The sequence below is a fragment of the Panthera tigris genome, chromosome D1 (assembly GCF_018350195.1).
Source record: "Panthera tigris isolate Pti1 chromosome D1, P.tigris_Pti1_mat1.1, whole genome shotgun sequence".
In the NCBI taxonomy this organism is placed as follows: domain Eukaryota; kingdom Metazoa; phylum Chordata; class Mammalia; order Carnivora; family Felidae; genus Panthera; species Panthera tigris.
This window is the reverse complement of record NC_056669.1, coordinates 58,523,292-58,545,531: the sequence shown is the minus strand read 5'-3', so window position 1 is coordinate 58,545,531 and position 22,240 is coordinate 58,523,292. Positions and strand designations below refer to the sequence as shown.

General features: G+C 52.8%; 1 long non-coding RNA gene across 1 annotated transcript; it reads right to left on the bottom strand.

Annotated features, from left to right (window-relative positions):
* Positions 1-663: 663 nt before the first annotated feature.
* LOC122231137 lies at positions 664-20,770 on the bottom strand. The gene is made up of 3 exons (XR_006208294.1): positions 20,654-20,770; positions 3,078-3,160; positions 664-699 (listed from the first exon to the last, which is right to left on the bottom strand). It is a non-coding gene; the product is annotated as an uncharacterized LOC122231137 (long non-coding RNA).
* Between the last annotated feature and the right edge of the window lie 1,470 nt (positions 20,771-22,240).

Below are 22,240 nucleotides of genomic sequence, written 5' to 3'. Positions count from 1 at the left end.
GACGCTTAACCGACTGAGCCACCCAGGCGCCCCTCAATTCCATCTTTAAGAAAATATCTGAGGGGCACCTGGGTGGCTCAGTCGGTTAAGCGGCCAACTTCGGCTCAGGTCATGATCTTACGGTCCGTGAGTTCGAGCCCCGCGTCGGGCTCTGTGCTGACAGCTCAGAGCCTGAAGCCTGTTTCAGATTCTGTGTCTCCCTCTCTCTGACCCTCCCCGTTCATGCTCTGTCTCTCTCTGTCTCAAAAACAATAAACGTTAAAAAAAAAATTAAAAAAAAAAAGAAATGTTTAAAAAAAAAAAAAGAAAATATCTGAGGGAAACAATCAGCAAAACTAAAAGGCAACCAACGGAATGGGAGAAGATATTTGCAAGTAACATCAGATAAAGGGTTAGTATCCAAAATCTATAAAGAACTTATCAAACTCAACACCCAAAAAACAATCCAGTGAAGAAATAGGCAAAAGACATGAATAGACATTTCTCCAAAGAAGACATCCAGATGGCCTACTGACACATGAAAAAATGCTCAACATCACTCATCATCAGGGAAATACAAATCAAAATCACAATGAGATACCACCTCACACCTGTCAGAATGGCTAACATTAACAACGCAGGCAGCAACAGATGGCGAGGATGCAGAGACAAAGGATCTCTTTTGCACTGCTGGTGGGAATGCAAACTGGTGCAGCCACTCTGGAAAACAGGATGGAGATTCCTCAAAAAATTGAAAATAGAACTACCTTATGGCCCAGCAATTGCACTAGTAGGTATTTATCCAAGGGATACAGGTGTGCTGTTTCGAAGGGGCACATGCACCCCAATGTTTATAGCAGCACTATCAACAATAGCCAAAGTATGGAAAGAGCCCAAATGTCCATCGATGGATGAATGGATAAAGATGTGGTATATATATATATAATGGAATATTACTTGGCTATCAAACGTATGAAATCTTGCCATTTGCAACTACGTGGATGGAACTAGAGGGTATTATGCTAAGCGAAATTAGTCAGAGAAAGACAAATATCATCTGACTTCACTCATATGAGGAATTTAAGATACAAAACAGATGAACATAAGAGAAGGGAAGCAAAACTAATAAAAAACAGGGAGGGGGACAAAACATAAGAGACTCTTAAATATGGAGAATAAACAGAGGGTTGCTGGAGGTGTTGTGGGTGGGGGGATGGGCTAAATGGGTAGGCGGCATTAAGGAATCTACTCCTGAAATCATTGTTGGCAATATATGCAACTAACCTGGATGTAAATTTAAAAATTAACTAATTAATTAATTTAAAAAATAAGAAAGAGTATCAGGTGGGAGCCTGGGTGGCTTAGTCAGTTAAGTCTTCGACTTCAGCTCAGGTCATAATCTCACAGTTCATGAGTTCGAGCCTCACATCGGGCTCTGTGCTGACAGCTCGGAGCCTGGAGCCTGGAGCCTGCTTCAGATTCTGTGTCTCCCTCTCTCTGCCCTGCCCCCACCTCGGAAAAATAAATAAACATTAAAAAAATTTTATTTTTAAAAGAAAAAGAATATCAGGGGCACCCAGGTGGCTCAGTCAGTTAAGGCTCCGACTCTTGGTTTAGGTTCGGGTCACTATCTCACAATTTGTAAGATCAAGCCCTGCGTTGTCAGGCTCTATGCTGATAGCAAAGAAGCTGCTTGGGATTCTCTCACTCCTTTTCCCTCTGCTGCTCCCCTGATCGTGTGTGCGCTCTCTCTCTCTCTCTCAAAATAAATAAACTTAAAAAAAAGAGTATCAATATCTTACTTATCATTTCACAATATACACAAATATCAAATCATTATGTTGTACATCTAAAAACTAATACAATGTTGTACGTAAATCATCTCTCAGTTTTTTAAAAAATTTAATTGGAATATCTTACTTTTGTAAAAATTTCCCAAACCACATGATCACATGCACACACTGCCTGGGCCCCTCCTGGGCCTCAGAAGGAGCCTGAAGCTCAGTCTCCATCAGTTTCCCTGGGAACCCACCCCTGGTGGGAGGAAGTATTTTCATTCTACATCTTTATCTATTACCTATGTTTTGAACTATGTGAGTTCTTTTTTTTTTTAAGTTTATTTATTTTGAGAGAGAGAGAGAGAGAGAGAGAGAGAGAGCAGGGGAGGGGCAGAGAGAAAGAGGCAGAGAATCCCACACTGTTAGCACAGAGCCCAATGTGGGGCTTGAACTCACAAACTGTGAGATCACGACCTGAGCCGAAACCAAGAGTCGGACGCTTAACTAACTGACTGAGTCACCCAGGTGCCCTTGAACTATGTGAGTTCTTTAAAAAGGCTGCTGAGGGACCCAAAGGAAGACACAAACAAACAAATACATTTGATGTTCTTGGATAAACCAGCTCTCAACATTATGAAGACATTATGAAGACATTGGTTCTTCCTGGGTTAAGGTATAACCAGTACAAAACACAATCCCTACCCCCCCCCCCCCACCAAATTACCAATAGGCAAATTCTAAAGTTCATATAAAATGATATTAAGGATTTGTTGTCAGGTGGAAAAATTAGATGCAGAACAGTGTTTTATTATGTAAACATCTGGGTTAAATAAAAAAATGTACAAATATGTACGTATGTATATATATATATATATATATATATATATATATATGCACACACACACACACACACACACACACACACACACACACACACAGAATACCTCTGGATGGGTATACAAGAAACAACCTGCCTTTGGGGAGGAGAACTGGCAGCTGGGAGGATAAGAGAGGGAAGGTTACCTTTCACTATATTGTTCTGTATCTTAAACTTTTGTACTGCTTTCTAAAAACTAAATACAATTTAAAAGATAATGTGATACACATCCCCCACCCAACCCACTGGTCCCTGTCTTATCCCACCCCTTCAAAGCCCTCCTGGGAAGCTCTTTAGCCTCACCCTCTTTCTGCCCCTCCACCTACTCGCAAAATGAAAACTGGGACCTCAGGTCTGGCCTCCATGAAGCCTCCCCCACCTCAAAGTTGGGGCTTAGCCGGCCACACCCAGCCCAGCTCCCCACTTCCCGCCTCCAGACTCACCCACTGGGCTGCCCAGGACACCAGGGATCCTCCCAGAGGCAGCAGCTACTCTGAATGGCTCCTCATCTTGATCAAAGGGGAACCTGCAAGGACAGGGGTGGAGTCACTTTGAGCAGTGGGATGCCAGGAGGAGGAGGAGGAAGGAAAGGAGGAGGAAAGAAGGAAGAAGGAGAAAGGGGAAGGGGAAAGAGAGAGAAGGAAACACAAGATGGAGAAGAGGATAGAGGAAGACGGAAGAGTTCAGGAAGCCTAATGGAAGCCGGGTGGGGCAGTAGAGGTTAGACCAGAGAAAGGCCTTCCTGTAGGAGTGAGAGGCAGACAGGCTCGCCCAGAGGTAACAGCCACACAGGTGGCTAAGAGGAGTGAGGACTTCCCATTGTCCAGGCCTCCCCAGAACCAGTGGCAGGGATGTGTCGAGGCTGGCTGTGGTGGGAATTGTTGGGCCAGGATTGCCCCCAGGGAGGACTGGAAGGGGGGTAGATGCAGTTCCCACCAGAAGGCAGAGCCTGTCAGTTGAGAGGTGGGGGACACTGAGAAGACCTGGGGAACAGGACCCTTTCCACTAAGTCTGATAGCCATGGGGTGGGGTACGGGTAGAGGGGGCCAACTGAGGCATGAGACCTCAGAGGCCCTGCTCTTAAACACGTGTGTGGGCCATGGGGCGCCTGGGTGGCTCAGTCGGTTAAGCGGCCGACTTCGGCTCAGGTCATGATCTCGCGGTCCGTGAGTTTGAGCCCCGCGTCGGGCTCTGGGATGACAGCTCAGAGCCCAGAGCCTGCTTCAGATTCTGTGTCTCTCTCTCTCTGACCCTCCCCTGTTCATGCTCTGTCTCTCCCTGTCTCAAAAATAAATAAAACGTTAAAAAAAAATAAAAATAAAAAAAAATAAACACGTGTGTGGGCCAAATGAGGGTGTTTCCAGGTGGGAGGGGAAAGAACTGGCCATCCCTGAGGGCAGGCTGCCAGCAAGCTCAGACGATTTGGGCTCTGTTGGGGGTTGGGAGAGGGCAGATGGGGTCTTCTGGGGCACAGCTTGTTTCCTGCCACTAGGGCAGGGTCAACCAAAAACTGCTGGGCTCTGCACGATGGCTTTAGGGGGTACTTGTGAACATTTAACGTACTGGCTAGGTATTCTCTACAACAACTTCTTAGGATAGGGCTAAAATAGGTATAGGTTTTAAAAATATTTCATTTTATTTTTTAAATTTATTTCTTTTGAGAGGGAGAGAAAAAGCACGAGCAGGGGAGGGGCAGAGACAGGGGGAGAGGGAGAGAGAATATCCCCAGCAGGCTCCTTGCTGTCAGCGCAGGGCCACCCAGCTCGGGGATTAGGGGATTGAGTATCAGTCCCAAGAACAATGAGATCATGACTTGAGCCAAAATCAAGAGCCAGATGCTTAACTGACAGAGCCACACCGGTGCCCCTAAAAGTATTTTAAAAATAAATCTTAGGCAATTAGTACTTCAAAGGAAGTGGCAAAGAAAGGCAGTGCTACTCAAGTGACAATTTTTTTAAAAACAATAGGAGCGCCTGGGTGGCTCAGTTGGTCAAGTGGGCAGACTTTTACTTCGGCTCAGGTCATGATCTCAGGGTTTGTGAGTTAGAGCCCCATATCAGGCTCTGTGCTGACAGCTCGGAGCCTGGAGCCTGCTTCAGATTCTGTATCTCCCTCCCTCTCTGCCCCTCCCCTGCTTGTGCTCTCTCTTACTCTCAAAAATAAATAAATAAATAAACATTTTAAAACATACTTAAAAAAAACACAAATAAAATAAAAAATAACAGACAATATGAAAATTTTAAACTGCACTTGTGGCTTCCATTTCACTTCTCCTGGATACTCTAGACTCTTAACCACTCTGCTCACTGCCTCTCAAAAGTGATCATGAATACTAACTGAGCACCTGCTACGGCTTGGGCCCTGTTCTAACGGTTCAACATTGGATTGATGATGGCCCCAACCACCCTACTGAAATGACCAGGGCTGGGAAACAGGAAACCAGTTCCATCCCTGAGAAACGGTCAACCTCCTCCTGGGTCTCCCTCAAGTTCCCATTCTTGCAAGAAAGACTTCAGGCCAAGGTCAGACGCAGGGACCCACATTGATTCCCTTCTAGGATGGCCTCGTTCAAGGCTCTAGAAGCATGAACCTCAGACTTGGACTGGCTCTCCAGGAAGCTCAGGCCAGAGGGGGTCTGACACCAGCCAGCCAGGGAAAACAGCCCACAGGGCCCTCGGCAGGCTAAGGATCAGGGAAGGCTTCCTGAAGGAGACAGCTCTTGAAAAAGAAGTTTGGAGCAGTGCCCTTCTGAGCCATGTTGGAGCCCAAGGCAAAGAAGGAAACAGCAATACTGAACCTCTTTATTTAAAATTTTGGTCTTTTGAGCCTGGGTGGCTCAGGCCGTTAAGCGTCCAACTTCAGCTCAGGTCATGATCTCACAGCTCATGGGTTCCAACCCCATGTTGAGCTCTGTGCTGACAGCTCAGAGCCTAGAGCCTGCTTCAAATCCTGTGTCTCCCTCTCTCTCTGCCTCTCCCCCACTCACTCTCTCTCTCAAAAATAAACATAATTTTTTTTATTTTGGTATTTTTTTTTATTTTTTCATTAGTTTTGATTTTTTAAAAATATGGCTTAAAAATATTACCTTGATTACTGAACTTTTTCCCACCCCGGCCCCTTATGTTTTGTGCCCAAGACAAGTGCTGCATTCACTGCACCCTGATCCTGGCCCTGGTTTGGGGGTTTAAGCCCTGCAGCTGCTAGGACACCTCACTGAATCTCCACCCCCAGGAAAGCAGGGACCCGGCAGAAGGGAGTGTCATCCTGTTGTGACAGCATGGCCACAAGCTGGGGGATTCCCCTCCTCCTCCACCCCAAGGGCCCAGCTCAAGCTTCAACACCCCACCCTGCCCCTGCTTCTCCTGTCTCCCTCCAGCTCCCCTCTGCTATGCCAACCTCGGCCTGCTCAGATCTCACCCCTGCTCAAAGCCCCTTGTCATTCGACCTGCTACGGCCCTCCCTGACATTTACAAATGAAGAAACCAACACCCACAGAGAGGAAGTGACTTGACATACCTCAAGCCCCAGCCAGGCTGGGCTGGCTCAGGATTCCCTCCATGTCACTTTTTGCACCAGGCACCCGCTTAGCATATGGGATCCCCGAAAATGTCTGACAATGATGAGCAAATGACCCACATCCTCCCACCTTCAGGTACTGATTCCAGGTTGCCCTCTCCAGCAAGTCGTCCCTAACCACCCCCCTTGGGCTCCTAAACCTCTGAAGCTGAGCCATGCGGTAGAGCGCTCTCCTGATCTGTCTCTAGTTGCTCCATTCGTGGGGATCCATCTCCACCCAACCCCCACTTGGCCTGGGGTATCCTGAGAGTCTGCACCGCTTCTTATCCTCCCTGCCCTCCACAGTAGCGCCCAGGGCCTGGCTGGCCCAGGGGCACTCAGTGTAGAGGTAAGAGTCATCTGGACTCTAACCCTTCCTAGCCAGTCCTTCAGGTCTGACCTGAGACCCTCTTTGCTGGAGGCAAAGCTTTCGCCTTTCTGTCCTCGAATTACCACTTCACCTCCCATCATAGTTTAAGGCTTCTTGCCTCCTTCTCTGTCCCAGCCCAGCATCCCCCTTGTGCCGTGCCCACCAGGGCAGCAGGAAGGCAGCCCAAAGCCCTAGCCAAGGACAGGCACACTCCCACTTCCTCCATTTCCCAAATGCCTACTGTATGCCCAGCCCTTGGCCAGATTTCCACCCTTATCTCAGTCGTCCTCATCACAATCCCATAGCCTGAGATTTTTACCCCATTTCCGGGAAGCTGTGTGAGGTGGAAATTCGCCCAGGTCACTTGCTGGAACCAACAGAGCCTTCAGAGGATGTGACTGCCTCTGTCTGATAAAGTCAGAGAGGCTTCCAGAGGGCCCTCGTGAGCTGGGCTTTGAAGAAGTAGGAGGTTGTGCTTCCAGCCAAAGGGAGTCGAGTGCGCAAGGCTCACAGGGATAAGAAAGGACCAGGCAGATGCAGAGACGGGTGATTTCAGTGGGGTGGGAATGGGGGATGTAGGAGGACAGTAGTAACACCCAGACAGGTTTGGGGACTCCCACAAGGGTGTGAGCCTCCTCTGCATTCTGATTTGCATGAGTGAGTCAGGCCTGAGTCTGGGCAGCCTGGAAGGTCCTAACTGCTTCCGCATTCAGCTCTGAGGTCCCTTCAGCCAAGACCCTTTCCTCCCACCCCCCACTGCATCTTTAGGCCTCCTCCACACAGAGCTGCGCTCTGGTTTCAAGGGAAGGGCCAATGATGGGGGAACAGAAGGAGAGGAGGAAGGCAGGCCCAGGGTCCACACTGAGGCCTGAGGTCGTCCATCACTGATCCTCTCCTCCCCTACATGCCCTCCCCTCCCACCCCAGCCACCCCAGTCACCCCAGGCAGGCTAGGCAGGGACCTTAGCATATAGCCCTCAGGAAACCCCTCCAGTGGCCGGCACAGGAACCAAGAACAGTACACAACCCAGCTGTGGCCAGGCCACAACCTACCCATACCACAAACTCACACCTCACACAGCCTCCAAGGACACACACCTCCTGCCCCACTCAGCAGCCACACAGCAGATCTGCTCCCCCACCCCCCCACCAACCACCACACACAGCCTTCAGTCCCCACACTCCCTACCAACAACTTGACTGTGTACATCTGCCCCAGAGCCCCACAACGCCCAGTACCCCCAACTCCACCCCCCTCCTCAACATAATCACCAGACGATACCTATAGGCAGGGTCACATTTGATCTGCCGCCCTCCTGGGTGTTCTCAGGACTCCACTAAGCAAGCAAGAAGCCTTGGAGACACTTCCCTTAGATATGAGGAACTAGGTGGGGGCTGGGTTCCTGGCCCAGAGGGTGCAGAAGTGGCCCCTGCCCCGCTGCAGAAACCAGCTCCTTCCAGCCCAGCTAGGCTAGCAAGGCAGCAGGTGCAGCCCTCAGGCAGGCAGCTGACTGATCCTTGGGCCACGGGCCTACTTTCTGTCTCCCAGGGATGGGTGGCCGCCACATACGGGACCCAAAGAATTACAGTGGATTCTCCTGCCCTGCCGCAGCTCCGAATCTCTGTCCTGTCACCTCCCTGGCAGCAGATTTCTGTCCCATCCCATCCAGGGTATGACCCTTTGTCTGGGGACCCGGGAGTGGTGGAGGTGGGTGAGGAGCAGCCCTCAGGGGAGGACTGAGTCGAGGCCCCATTGCCTCAGCCACCTGGTAGGAAGCTGGGGGCCACTAGTGAGTCAGAGCCATCTCCCAGCAAGATGCAAGGTAAGTCCGGGTTCCAATCCCGGCTCTATCACTTCTTGCCTGAAGCGCTGGGCAAGTCATATCACATTCTGAGCCTCAGTTTCCCTCTCCATAAAGCAGCGCCGTCACCCAGATGACCGTGACACGTCACTATGTATGTGCTAGAGACCACACTCACTCATCATCTGCTTATTCCTCTGCTGGTAAGACACATACTTCCTGTTCCTTTGCCCCAAGGCCTTGGCCACTCCTGACCAAATGGGCCCTTGGTGCTGGTCTTGTAGCCAGTCTCTAGTCTGGACCCCTCTGCACTCTGGATTCTCAGTTACCCCAGACAACAATGACTACTACCACACCCTGCCTCCAGCCATGTGCCCCTGCAGGGCTCCAGACTGGACACCCCACTGCCCCTGGACCTCATTCTGGGTGGCCCCAGCCACTGCACATTCCCACCCTACAATGAACTCTCCAGGGAAAAGCAAGGTTACCTCCAACCTAGGTGGGGCCTTTGGGCAAATTAGAAAAAATGCCTCTTCCTTCAGGGGCCCCACAGCGGGATGTGAAGCTCAGCAGGGAGGACAGGCTAGTAGGTTTCAGTACCCCCCTCCCAGCTCTCACCTCACCCCCTTCCGACCAGGTACCCTTGGACAGTGCACAACATGTGCAACACACACAGTGGACCTGGTGAGAGGCAGGACATCTTAACAACCTCCTTGGGGCAGCCCATTCAGCATCACCCTAATCAAATATAAAACCAGGTTTATTCATGACCAAGGCACAATAAAGACCAAGGGAAAGGAGACATCCTTGACCTGAATTTCAGGCCTAGCCCTAACTCCCAATCCAATCTTGAAAGACCATCCCTTTCTACAACCTTCCTGTCTGTACTGTTTAAAGTTTTATAGTTGTGTATCACTTTTATAATTAGAAGACCAAATGACAAAAGTATCTTGTCTATTAGAATTGAGTTTGCCCCAGTTCGTTCCTCAAAACAATATAAAGTAGCTTTATGTTCTTTTTTTAATGTTCATTTATTTATTTTTGAGAAAGAGAGAATGAGCAGGGAAGGGGCACAGAGAGAGGGAGAGAGAGAATCCCAAGCAGGCTCTGCACTGAGCCAGTTGAGGGGCTCAATCCCACAAGCCGTGAGACCATGACCCGAACCAAAATCAAGAGTCAGACACCCAACCGATTAAGCCACCCAGGCGCTCCAGATTTTAAATTTTTAAAAAATGTTTATTTATTTTTGAAGGAGAGGGACAGAGCATGAGCGGGGGAGGGGCAGAGAGAGAGGGAGACACAGAATCTGAAGCAGGCTCCAGGCTCTGGGCTGTCAGCACAGAGCCGGATGCAGGGCTCGAACTCACAAGCTGTGAGATCATGACCTGAGCTGTAGTCGGACGCCCAACCGACTGAGCCACCCAGGTGCCCCACCAGCTCTATGATTTTAAATGTAACATGAACAGACCACTAAGAGAACTATTATAAATGAGACTGATTTCCTGGACCATCTGGACCAGAGAATGGGAAACTGAGACCCAAAACTTCCTCCCTCCCACCACGGCTTATCCTCCCAAAGGTCTAAGACACAGCTTAGCAAATAAGGTCCCCCTCATTAGGACATGGAGGTCAGTAGCAGAGGGCAGCCCAGGGACTTTCAGATGGGAAATGCACTGAGGTCCATTAGTAAACATGAGACTCCAGGGTCCCTGTGGTTTGTCCTCTAGACAGCATCTGACCCCACCCTAGTGCCGAGCGTCACCCACGTTCCCCCCAAACCTCACCCAGGGCCCCCTCATGTCCAAGCCCCACCCTAGAGAGGGTCAGATAGGGAGAAAGGTATGGGATGAAGTGTGAATATCTGGAGTACCTCACTTGCAAATACACGAAGCCGAACAATGACTTGGGGTTTAGGCCTTGTCAAAGTCTATGACATATGACTTGGCCAACCATCTCCAAATGGACCATTCTGGACCACCCCCTCCCATTTCTCCTATAGCTCTTCATTACCTTGTTTTGACACACACCCCCTCTCTATCCCACTGCTCCCATCCACCCCAGGCCTCCCCAGGCCCAGTCTGGATCTCTGGGCCCTCTTCCCTTCTTCTGTCCTCAGCCCACCTTTAGCCAGCACACCCACCAGCCTACCCTGTAACTGTCCCCAAGGCAGAGCTCCTCACCTAACCCTACCCCAGAGCCCTCGCCCACATCCACGTTCCCCGTGCTCCAGCCCATGTCACCGTTCAGGTGCAGCTCAGATCAGCCCCATAGCACCGTGGAGACCTGGGACACCCCCAGCAGGAGCACACTGGACTGTGGCCTGGTCCCCTGCCTTCAGTCACAGACAGTCCTCTACTGAGCTGGGGGCTTCCCAGGCAGGGCAGGGAGCACCTCCCTCAACGAAAGTGCTGGGTAAGGGGGAGGCCCAAGGTGCCACAGGGTAACCCCAGAAAGATCCTTCTGTGTGTCCACTGCCCCCTAAGACAGGGGTCGGGGAGAGAAGGGGTTCTTAACACTACAAATGAGTGAGTGTGAAACAGGAAGAAACAGGGCTGACCACATGCTGGGTGGGAGTACACAGGTCTACTGACAGACTCCCAGGCAGCAGGAGCAGACAGACCAAGAGTCAGGTACCGGGACCCTCAGAAGGGTTGAGGGCTAGCCCTGGCCCTGGGGAGAGGGACAGAAGGCTGCCTGACTCTATCCCGAGTTGCCCCAGAACCTGATGTGCTCACTCACCCAGGAGGAGAGACTTGGTGGGCTCCCTTACGTCCTGGAACTAGCAGCCCTGGAGAACAGGGACCCGAACCTGCCATCCCCCCAGGTGGCCCCTGGAATGGAGAAGCCAGAAGATAAGCAGGCCCCTTGCTTGCTGGCCCCTGAAAGGGGAAGTGGTCTGTGCTGATGGGGTAGAGGTGAGCAGACTGGCAGGGCAGGGGCTAGAAAGGACCAGCTGCAAAGGCTCTGGCCTCCAATTTCATGTGTGATCTCAGCCTCCCCAACTATATAGTCAGACAACATATAGGAAGATTCCCTGACTCAGCCTCTCCTCTCCAACTCACAGAGAACATTCTAACCCACTTATATGACCCAGCCATCCCTGTCTAAAACAACAGAAGGCTGTGATTATGGAGTGCTTACCATCAGGCACTGTGCTAAACACAGTACACGGATTGTTTCCTCATGACAGTCTAGAAAGTGGATGGTTTTTTAGCCTACTTTACAGATGAGAAAAAAACAAAGCCTCAGAAAAGTTAAGTAACCTGCCTAAAATAACACAGGAGCCAGAATCTGAACAAAGGGCTGCCTGGGCCCCTCTTTCTACTCATCTCCTCATAGGGCACAGTGCAGAGACAGGCAGAAAGCAGGGCAGATTCAGGGAGGTCAGGTGGGCAAGAGAGAAGGAGCAAGCTAAGAAGGGCCTTGAAGGCTATGCTAAGACACTTGCCCTTGCTGTCCAGACAACAGGAAGCACCCTCCTGGATGAGTAAGCAAGGTGCTTCGGGGATGCATCGTGGGGCAGGCAGATAGTCAGGCGCACTGGGGTGCCTACCACTGGGAGACTGGGAAATTCACATAACTTCTAAGTCTCTATTTTACCATCTGTATAATGGGGATTATGACAGCTCCACCTTGCAGGCTTCGGAGGAATAAATGTATGCCTTCGAAATACAGCCCAAATCTGACCAGTTCTCACTCCCCAGTGACTTCCCACCTCCCTCAGACTAAAAGCCAAAGCCAGCACATGGCCTACCAGGGTCCATGGTCTGTCCCTACTGCCTCTGTCTCCTTCCTGCTATTCCAACCCACTCTGTGTGCTCTTACCTCAGATTTGGGCACTGGCGCTCCTTCTGCCTGGAATGCTTTTCCAGACATCTGATGACTCACTCCCATACTTTTCCCAGCATTTTCTCAAATGCAAGACCATCATTCCCTGAACACTCTACCTAAAAATGTGCCCCTATGAGTCCCTGATCCTGTGTGATTTTCAGCATCTCACTTATCACTATTGGATTACATATTTGGATGCCACTTATCACTGTTGGATTACACTACTGTATTACATATTTATTTGTTCATTGTCAGTATCCTCAACTGGAGGACAAGGGCACTGTCTCATTCACAGCCCTATCCCCAGCGGCTAAACGCGTTTGGCCACTGGAAGAATGGATGAATGGATGTCCACACAGGCCTGGCTCACCTCAGTCAGGTGAGCTTGGCACAGGGGCCTGTGACACGGGTAGGGAGAGGGATGATTGGACGAAGCAGGTGTCAAGGTTCAGACTGGAGTTTTAGGAGTCAAAGATTCAACTCTGAGGTTCCTTGGCCCCCTCTGTGGCTAGGCTTGCCCTTTCTCTCCACCTGAGGCTGCCCTAGCTACTTCCTGCTGTGCTGGCCTGACAAACACTGCTCGGGGAGCCCTCACCCACAGAGAGGAAGTGCTGACTCTCAGACCCCCTCGTGCTGCCCACCCCTCAACCATTCTCCAGAGCAGGTCAGAACCTCCCTAGACTTCCAGGAGTCTCAGAGACCAGCCCCCACCCTCTCTGCCATGCCTACCCCTTCCATGACTAACACCCAGAAGGGTTCAAAGGGACTCCACCCTCCGGCTCCTGCCTCTTACTCCTCACCCATCTCATTCCCTCCACTCCTGCTGCCTGACACCATACCTTCAGGTCTTTGCTTATACTGTTCCCTCTGCTTGGAACATCATTCTCTACTTTGCCTTTCAAGTCCAAGTGTCACGTGCTCTGGGGAGCAGTCTCTGACTCCCATGGCCACAGTCCTGATCACATTGGGATGTCACTATCTGTGACTGTGTCACATATACACACACACACTCTCACGCCAGACCTGGCTGGGTGTTCCTCGAAAGCAGGACCAGGATCTGATTACCCTGCATCCCCTACTACCAGCCTGAGGTTGGCACACAGTGAATTTCTGTTGACTGAATGAGCATCTCCCAATTTTATACACAGAAAGCAAGTAGCCCAGGCAAGTGATGACTTGCCCGAGGTCACACTGCCATCAGTGGCCAGAGTGTGGCTGGAACCTGGCTTCTGGCCTCCTAAATCAGGCACTTCTCATTCCCCTTGTGCTCACCCAGTTACAGCTCTAACCTCCTGTCTACTACACACCCAGCCCTGCCTTCCCCCAGCTTTCCACACCCCCCAACCACCTGCCCCTTAGGCACTTAGGAACCACCTTATCCAACCCTTCCCTCTTCCAGAAGAGGAAAGTGAGCCCTAGAGCGGTGCAAGAAACTAAACTAACCAGTCAGGACCAGGACCTAGGCCCCCCAGACTGAACCCCTCCGTCCTTCCACTAGCCTGTTTCTTGGAAGAACTGGGAGGGGACAGTCCCCTCAGGTAACCTCGAAGTTACTAGAGCAACCCCCTACTCCACATAGGCTAGGCCAGCCCAGCACTGAAAGATGTGGGTTTTCAGGCCACTGGCAGTAGAGGCAGATGAGTGTCCTGGTTCACGTCCTGAAACAGAAACTGGAACAGAACCACTAGAACAACTAGATGCTCCCTGAATCTTTGGTCTCCCTAGACTTAGCACATCCATCTTTAGAGCTGAGGAGACAGGAGGAGGAGGAAGAGCCCCAGTCTGAGGGGAGAGGCAGGCCTTCAGCTGAGGCCTGGCACCCCTTCAGCGAGCAAGACGGACCCCACCCCAAAGCCGTCCTGTTGTCATCTGGCAAAGCCCAGTCCCCACCCCTGCCCTCCGGGAGGCCCCTTTCTCCCCACCAGGCTGCTGGGGTGGCTTTGGGGAACAAACTATGGTATTTCAGCTACAGACTCACAGCGGCCTGCCTGGATGAAGGTCCCCACTCAAACAGATAAAAGCCTTACCCAGGGGGCACCTGGGTGGCTCAGTTGGTTGAGCATCTGGCTCTTCATTTCGGCTCAGGTCGTGATCTCATGGTTCATGGGATCGAGCCCCGTGTTGAGCTTTGCACTCATAGCACAGAGCCTGCTTGGGATTCCCTCTCTCCCTCTCTCTCTGTCCCTCCTCTGATGGCTCTCTCTCTCAAAATAAGTAAGTAAACTTAAAGGAAAAAAAAAGCCTCACCCAGTTCGCATATCAAGGAGTGCAAAGCCTGGCACTTCCTACTCCAATCCACCGGGACATGGAATGCTAACACCTGCACGCAGGCAAAATCGCAGGTCCTCCAAGGACGCGTCTGGGCCCAGGAGCACACACGTTCACACACGGACACACGCACGGTGCCTGCCCAGAAGGACGTGGAGCAGAAAGGAGATGGGAAGCACAACCGAGGAAGGAGCTTACCCAGTCAGGAAGTCTTCCAGGAGGAAGGCACTTCCCTCATGGGGAGGAAACAGGTCTCCTCCCCACGAGGCAGCTCCCACTCTCATGCCCAAGGCCCTTTGAGGGCAGCTGCTATGCCCATAGGCTCAGATGGGCACCGGAAGGAGTGGGTGGGGGTGGCAGCATTGTGAAATATCCAAAGGCCCTGAGCCAAGGCCCGGCGTCCCTGCCCCAAGGAGGGGCAGGGTGCCTCCCTTCTGGCTCCTAGGCTCAGGTCTCTGTCCACCACTCTGTCAGGGCCCTTGAGCCTGGCTCTGCCCTCCAAGACTGGACCTGGGCCTGCTGAGCCACATTCCACGTTGGCCCCGGGAGGACCTGGCTCCCCCAGCAGTGTGACCCAGACCTTGCTCTGTGACCCAACCAGCCATCAGCCCTCCCTGGGCCTCCCCTTAACCCCATCCTGGTATCCAGCACGACAGCCCCACTGCCAGCAAATGAAGAGGAGTTGTGGCCCCTGTCCATTCCCTCCCCATTCTCCACCAAGATGGCTATCTCTTCCGCTACCACCTCGTCCCTTCCAGGGTCCGGTTCTCCGATCTCTTGAAAGGAGACAGCTGGGTGCACATGCTGGGGGTGGTGGGTATAGACAGCACACAGAACCTGGGGGTCAGCTGTGCCACAGGCCTCCAGAAGCAATGCTGAGAAACTCCGGGCCTTGTCTGTCTGGTACCAGCCGGCCAAGGTGTGGCACAGGACTCAGCCTCAACTTAGGGTCTACCCAGCCCAATTCGAGGCTTTGCAGGCTCTTGGAACCCAGATTTTTGGAAATTCAGAGGCTGGGAATCGCCAGCACACAAAGCTCTAGAATCCTTGAATCCCCAATGCCTAGAATCTCAGACTCAGAATCCTAAAATCCCAGCTGCTCAATGTGAGGAGAGGGTGGGTGGGAGTGAAGTGGAACGAAGAAGGCCCTCTACCCCACCTCACCTGCTCTGTTTGATTGGTTCCTGTCCTGATCTGTCCACACCTAGAGACTGCTGTGGAAACTGCTGCTTCTTGCTCCCTCTCTGAAGATCGAGGGATGCTGAATTCATTGAAGTGATCAGTCCAAAGCCTCTCATTGAACCAGAGGTCAGGGACAGGACTCCAGAGCCCAGGCCCTGGCATTTTGTGGAAAGGAGGTAAAGGGTGAAGAGGATGTCCAGGAGCAGGGCAGTGCCCTCTCGGGCAGTAAGGAAGGAAGCAAAGGAGACCCAGACATACGGAGTAGCAAGATGCAGTGATAGCTCCCCCTTCCTGGGGGCTGACCCGCCCCAGGACTGGCCTGGCCAGGCCAGACTCTCCCAGGAGCCCCGAGCAGCTGAGATCCCAAGTTGTGACCTCAAGTTCCTTGCCCTGGGAATGGGGACAGAGGAGTAGCAGTGAGAGGGCCCAACCCTCCTCTTTCTCCCCCTTTCACACACATTTTTTGCCCTCACAATGAAGATAATAAGGAAGAAGATTTTGCCACATTTCTCCCTCCTGTCATCTGAGTAGGGTGGCCTCTTGACCCCTGAATCGTCCTCTGGACCCCGCTGGTACTGAGCACCACACTGTTGACCACAGCTGGTGCCTGCTTCTTGGCTCTCAGCTCTGGAACCATGTTTCCCAGGTTTGTTCATCCAGTCACTGACATCCAGTTGTTCCATATCCCAGGCACCTTAAGAGGACTCAGGTTCTCGGTTCAGTCAGGGAGAAAGATCTGGACCCTGTGACAAGGCAGGTGGGCAGTGTCTGAGGGAAGCTCAGGGCTTCAGAGGCCCAGGAGGCCCTGACCGGGGCCCAGGTAGGGAGGTGGACTGCAGGCCTCAGAGCCTCTGCCTGGGTGCCGGCTCTAGCTCTCCCTTTCCTCGGCTGAGAGACCACACGGGCAAGTCACTTAACTTCTACTGACCTCAGTTTCTTCATCAGCAAAATGGGGGCTGGGGGAACCACTGTATTCAACAAAGCCCAGGGCTGCCGGGACAGGATGAGAGCAGTGAGCAGGTCTCCAAGAGATGCTCATCATCCTAGAGGCGGGCCCGTGGGCGGGCTCAGGGCTTGCTAGCGGTCAGTCCCGTCTACAAGCAGGATGCCCTTGCAGGCATGCCATCCTCACAGCTGGGTGCCAGCAACGTCACGTGACCAGGTGGCCCTCTACTGCCTGCGACCCAGACTAGGAGCTCCCAGGGTAGAACGGGGTTGGGATCTCCTCTGTCTGCAGTGTCCCCCGGTGCTCACAGTTCTCATTGTGGAGAGGAGGAATTCAGGCTCCCAGCTCTTCTATGTAATGGATGGTCTCAGGCAAATCACTTTACCTTTCTGGGCCTGTTTCCTCATCTGTAAAATGGGAACTGGCACATACTCCAAGAGAACTGTTGAGGATTAAATCGATACCAAAAAATGCTTCCACAGTACTCGGCACGTACTAAGCCTCCAAGAAACAGCAGCTACTGCCACTATTATCACTACCATTAAACAATAATTCTGTTATCAAACTGGTCACTTAATTCCACATCCCCTCCCACCCACTCTGATTTTCCCGATGTCTGGGACAGATGTCCTCATTACAGGACAGACCTTCTATGTTCCAAAGGCTGAGACAGGGAAAAATTCCACAGGAAGGTCATGTGGAAGACCAACCATGCACTGCCCCCGTCCCCCACCCCCAGCTGTCCCTGACACCCGGGGTCATCTGCCTCTTTGGGCCGTCCTCCCCAGAGCCCTCATTGGAACGTACAGGTCTGGGGGCCTGATGGCAGCAAGGGTAAGTGGCCAAGATAGCCTCTCTGATCAGGGCTGGGTGTTCTGGTGTCGAGTCAGCAGAAGGCCCTGAGCTTTGTGGGCATTGTACTCGTAGGGGATCTCTGAGGGCCCTCATATCCTCGTGCTTAGCACAGAACCCCTTCCTGAAATATGAAACACCCCTCTGTGCGGGGCTGTGAAAGGGGATGAGTCCAGGCAGACTGAGACTGGAGCAGGGGGTGAGAGGGGCCACCCAAGGGACTGGACTCTACTCCTAAGCGAGGGCTGCGTCTGCTTGGCTGGGGTCACACTCTGCTCAAGGCTGCCTTGGCCACCATCCAGGGGAAAGCCCCTCACTGAGTGGGACCCTGGACTGAGCTCAAGGAGTAAGGTCAGGCTAGGGGAGAGGAAATCAGGCCGAGGGAGGCCAACAAACTCCTGGGTCCTGATCCTGCCTCTACCACTTATTTGCTATGATTTAGGCAAATTACTTAACCTCTCTATGCCTCAGTCTTTTTATCTGCAGAATGGTACCTAACTTCTGGGGTTTCGGGAGGACAAAAGTGGTTAATATACATGAAAGTGCCTACACCAGTGCTATGTGTCTATTTACTGACATCTTTCTCGCAGATGTGATTACTCAGCTCTTTCTCAGTCTCTTCCCCTATGTTACAGGAAGGTGATCCCTGTCTCATGGAACGATGTGAGGTTAAATAAAAAGCACAAACGTGCAGCATCAGGCACATGATAGGTACTCACATCAAGAAGAGCTCCCTCCCTTTCCCTCTTCTTTCCCCATGAGGGCTCAGACCAGGAGTCGGATCAGTCCTGACCCCCACCAAGGCTCAATGTGTGATCCTGGTCTGATCTCTGACCCTTGGCTTCAGTCTCTCCATCTGTGAAAAAAGCTTCTGGGCCAAGTGGTCTCTGAGTGTCCGTGACTATATTATCTGCTCCCACCTCCGCTCCCTCCTTCCTTTTTCATTTCCAGCTCATGTCCTACAGCATCCCCTCTTGCTTCAACAGAACCCTTGAGAGCCTAAATTTGGGTGGAGGGACAGCTGGTGGGCAAGGGGTATGAGCCCTCAAGCAACCCAGGGCCCATCCCAGACGCCCAAGGGTTAAGATCCAGAGTGAAGGGCGGGGGATGGGGGGTGAGCGGCAGGGTCAGTGCTGGACAGGCGGGCCTGGAGCCCAGGGCCTGCCTCCCCTCCCCCCACCCTGGGAACAGAGGCTACTTGTTTGGGCATCGGCCGGCTGGCTTTGAGCTTGGCTAAAGGAAGAGAGGGGTGGGGAGGGGAGGGCCCCAGAGAACAGAAGGGACTCCCCTCTCTTCAGCTGATGCCCTACTCTGACACTAGGCTAGTTTACCACTAGCCCCTAGGACTCTCAGAGGCCCCTTACCCCTCTGAACTGACCCCTTCCCTCTAGGTTCTCTCTTTTCTTCATTCAAACACTCACTGCCACAGACAGGATTTAGACTCAGGCCCAATTCTTACCCCAGCAGTCTCTCTCTGGAGCATGAGACGAAGACTTATCACCCCATCCTGCAGATGGAGAAATGGAGGCTCTGAGAAGTTTGGGGACTTGCAGGGTCATGTAGTATTTGGTGGCTGTATAGGGACTACCCCACATCCCAGTCATCCCCATTGCTCTGCAGGCCCCTTCCCCACAGAGCTCCAAGGAGATCTTTCCTAAGCTGTGCCCCTAAGCAGGACTGAAAGGCTAGGCAGGAGGAGGAAATAAGCAGCCCACCTGTGAAGTTCCGAAGGACCTAGGAGATTTGGATGGGGAGAAAATTTCTAGGGAAAGAGGGTGGGGAAGACAAGCAACCTGCACAAAGGGCTGAGGTTTCAGGTGCACAAAAGTATGGCTGGAGCCTGAGAGGTGGTGGGGGTGCGGCTGGGGCTGAATGGGAGGGCCTGAATGCTCCCAATGAAGCGTGGGGGCAATCTGGGTCCCTGGTGGCCTCTGCCCACTTCCACCTCACCTTTTGTCCTACTCCTGTGAGCAAGTGGTGAATGGGGAGGCAGGGTCTGGACAATCCCTAACCAGCCATGGAACACAGGGATGAGTTCTCTACACCCAGCTCCAGCTACCCCTTCCAGTCACACCCATCTCCTTGCCATTTCTCATATATACCATGAACGTTCCTGGTTTTGCACAAGCTGTGCTGTCCTCTGGAAGGTCCTTATCCTTGTTAATTGCCAGTTAACTGCCAAGGCCCATTCCAGTCATCTCTTCTTCCCTGGGCCTCCAAGAGTCCCAGTCCCTGATTCCACCTCAGTACCTGTCTGCACTTGTCTCTGTGACTCTGTAATGAGCTTGCTGGGAGGTCTCCCCTAACCTGGACACTCTCTGCTCTCCAAGGACAGACATCCTGGATGCCTCTGTCTGGACTTGGGTGCTCACTCAGCACACAGTCAAGTCCTTTCTGAGCACCTCCACAAATCTGTACCACCCTGTAGCACCTCCCCACCCCCAACCAAGCCTGGAGATCAGGGAAGCCTCCCCAGGACCGGAACTTTGGAGGAGGGAAATGCATATGCCAAAAGCCACACTGTAATGGCTCCTGACCAGAGTTCCCCAAACACCAAAAAACCACCCTTGGAGATCTGGGACCAAACACCCACCCTATGCCCTCAGGCTGCACTCCAAGCCAGCTCTCTCCAGTGCCAATAACCCTCTCCCGGCTTGACCCCATTCAGTGAACACACACCTCTTTTTCCAGCAATTGGGCCAGGTAGGGGCTCTTGGGACGTCACGCCTCCATTTACTGGTGGGGAATTGAGGCGCAGAGACCGGAAGTAGTCTGCCCAAGGTCACTGGAAGCCCCAGGTACAGGGCACAGGATCATACGAATGCTCAGAGCTGTAAGGGTCTCCGCGCTCAACGAGACGAGAGCCACTGGAGCCTTCATTTCACACAGATGAGAAAAGCAAGGCGCCGGAGGGCTGGCGGGCTCCGGCTCCTGGGAGCCTTCATACCAAAGGACTAAGAGCTGGAAGTCCCCTCTCCCGCCGGTTCGCGCTCCTCCCCTGCCACCTCTGGCCCGACCACGCATCCTCAGGAGGCGACCCTCAACCCTATCACTAGACAGAGACGACAACTGACAGAAGAAACACCCGCGGAAGTGGACGCCGAGGGCACGGTCGGCGTGCGGCCTCAGCTTTCCCTTCTGCGAAATGGGGAAACTCCGGGCAACACCTGCCGAAACGGCGGCGGACGGAAGAGGCCCCAGCAGCCGCACTTACCTGTTCTGGGCGAAGATTCCACGTGCGGACCCGGGGACCGGGGTCCCGGCGCCGCCACGGACTCAAGCCGCCGTAAACTCGCGACCGCAAGCGGGACGCGCCCACCCCGCCGGGCGCTTCCGCCGGCCCCCACGTGATGCCCCGGGGAGCGGAGGGCGGGGAAGGCACAGGGACCCGCCCCCTCTTCGGCCCCGCCTAGTAGCGATCTTTGAGTCAGCTGGCCTGGCCCGCCTAGCGGACAGGTCAGACTGTGCGTCTCTCAGCCCCTCTCGCTGCTTGCATGTCCGTCTGTCTCTTGAGGCTCAGGTCTACCTCCACCACCCCAACCGCTGTGTCTCCATCTCTTCCTGAGGCTCCCTGCCTCTTGCCACCCTTCTCCTGGAGACTCTACACCCTCACTCCCACCCCTCACTCCCACCCCACTCCCGTCCCAGGGGTCCAGACCCCCAGGGTGGAAAGAGACTTTAGGAGGCAGGACGACCTAGGGCCCTGACCTCCTCCTCCTGGAAGTCCTTTTGCACCTCATTCTCTGAGGATATCCCACTTCCCTCCCTAGGCACACGTCCCCATGGGGCAGGCTGGTGGGGAAGAGTCCTACCCTGTCAGAGAGCTCAAGGATCCCTTGGCAGAAGGCTACCTACAGCCTGAGGTCCTGGAACCAAGGCATCTTCATTGGCCAAGATTGGGAGATTTCTGCCTATCCTGCCAGCACATACACAGATGAGGGCCCTGGGTTTAGCAGGAATTCCTGGGTCCTGGGTCCCTGTCACCTCTGGAGCCAGCCAAGCCAAAGACCTTAACTTCTTAACTTCTCTATGCTTCTATTTCTCCAAATGCCTGATGGAGATACTTGGAAAAACAGCTCTCACCAAGATGGGACGTGGGGATTGACTCTGAAATTAGAAGTCATCAATTTGAGCACCTACTACATGCCAAGCCCAGTGCTGGGCATCTTATTCCTTTTACCTAAATCCTCATACCTCTCCTTGAAGGCAAAAAAATCATCACCCAGGTTAGGGATTAGGATATGAAGCTCCAAGTAGTTCCAGGACTTGTTCAAAGTTACAAAGCCAGTATTGGACAAGCCTGGGATTAGAACCCAAGTCTTGGTGAGTTATAGAATCTCTTGCCAACCCTTCACTGGACATTCACCCTGCCCCTCTAGCAAAGAGTTGATGCCACGTAGGCTGTGTCTTCCTGACAAGGCTAAGGCAAGTCATTTCCCGGGAGGGGAGGACGGGACCAAACCTTGGAGAGAACTTCCCAGCCCCAAATTCATATAGGATGTAGAAACACCAGAAAAGGGCAGAGCACAGAGCCTTCCTCCCCACCTGATAGCAGGGATGGCCCTCAGGCAGCAGAGGTACCTGGAGGCCACAGAGAACAGGTGAGGTCCAGGCATCCCTCTAGGTCTCAAAGCCTAGAGCTCCAAGCAGCCAGATGGAACACAGTACCAGGGACTGGTATCTGACCACTGGCAAAGGACCGGGAGCCCCACCTTTTCTGTTAACACAGGTGTGAGGTCTTCAAAGTGACCTAGGGAAGGCTCAAATCACAGGACCTAGTCCCTCCACTGCACTTGAGTCT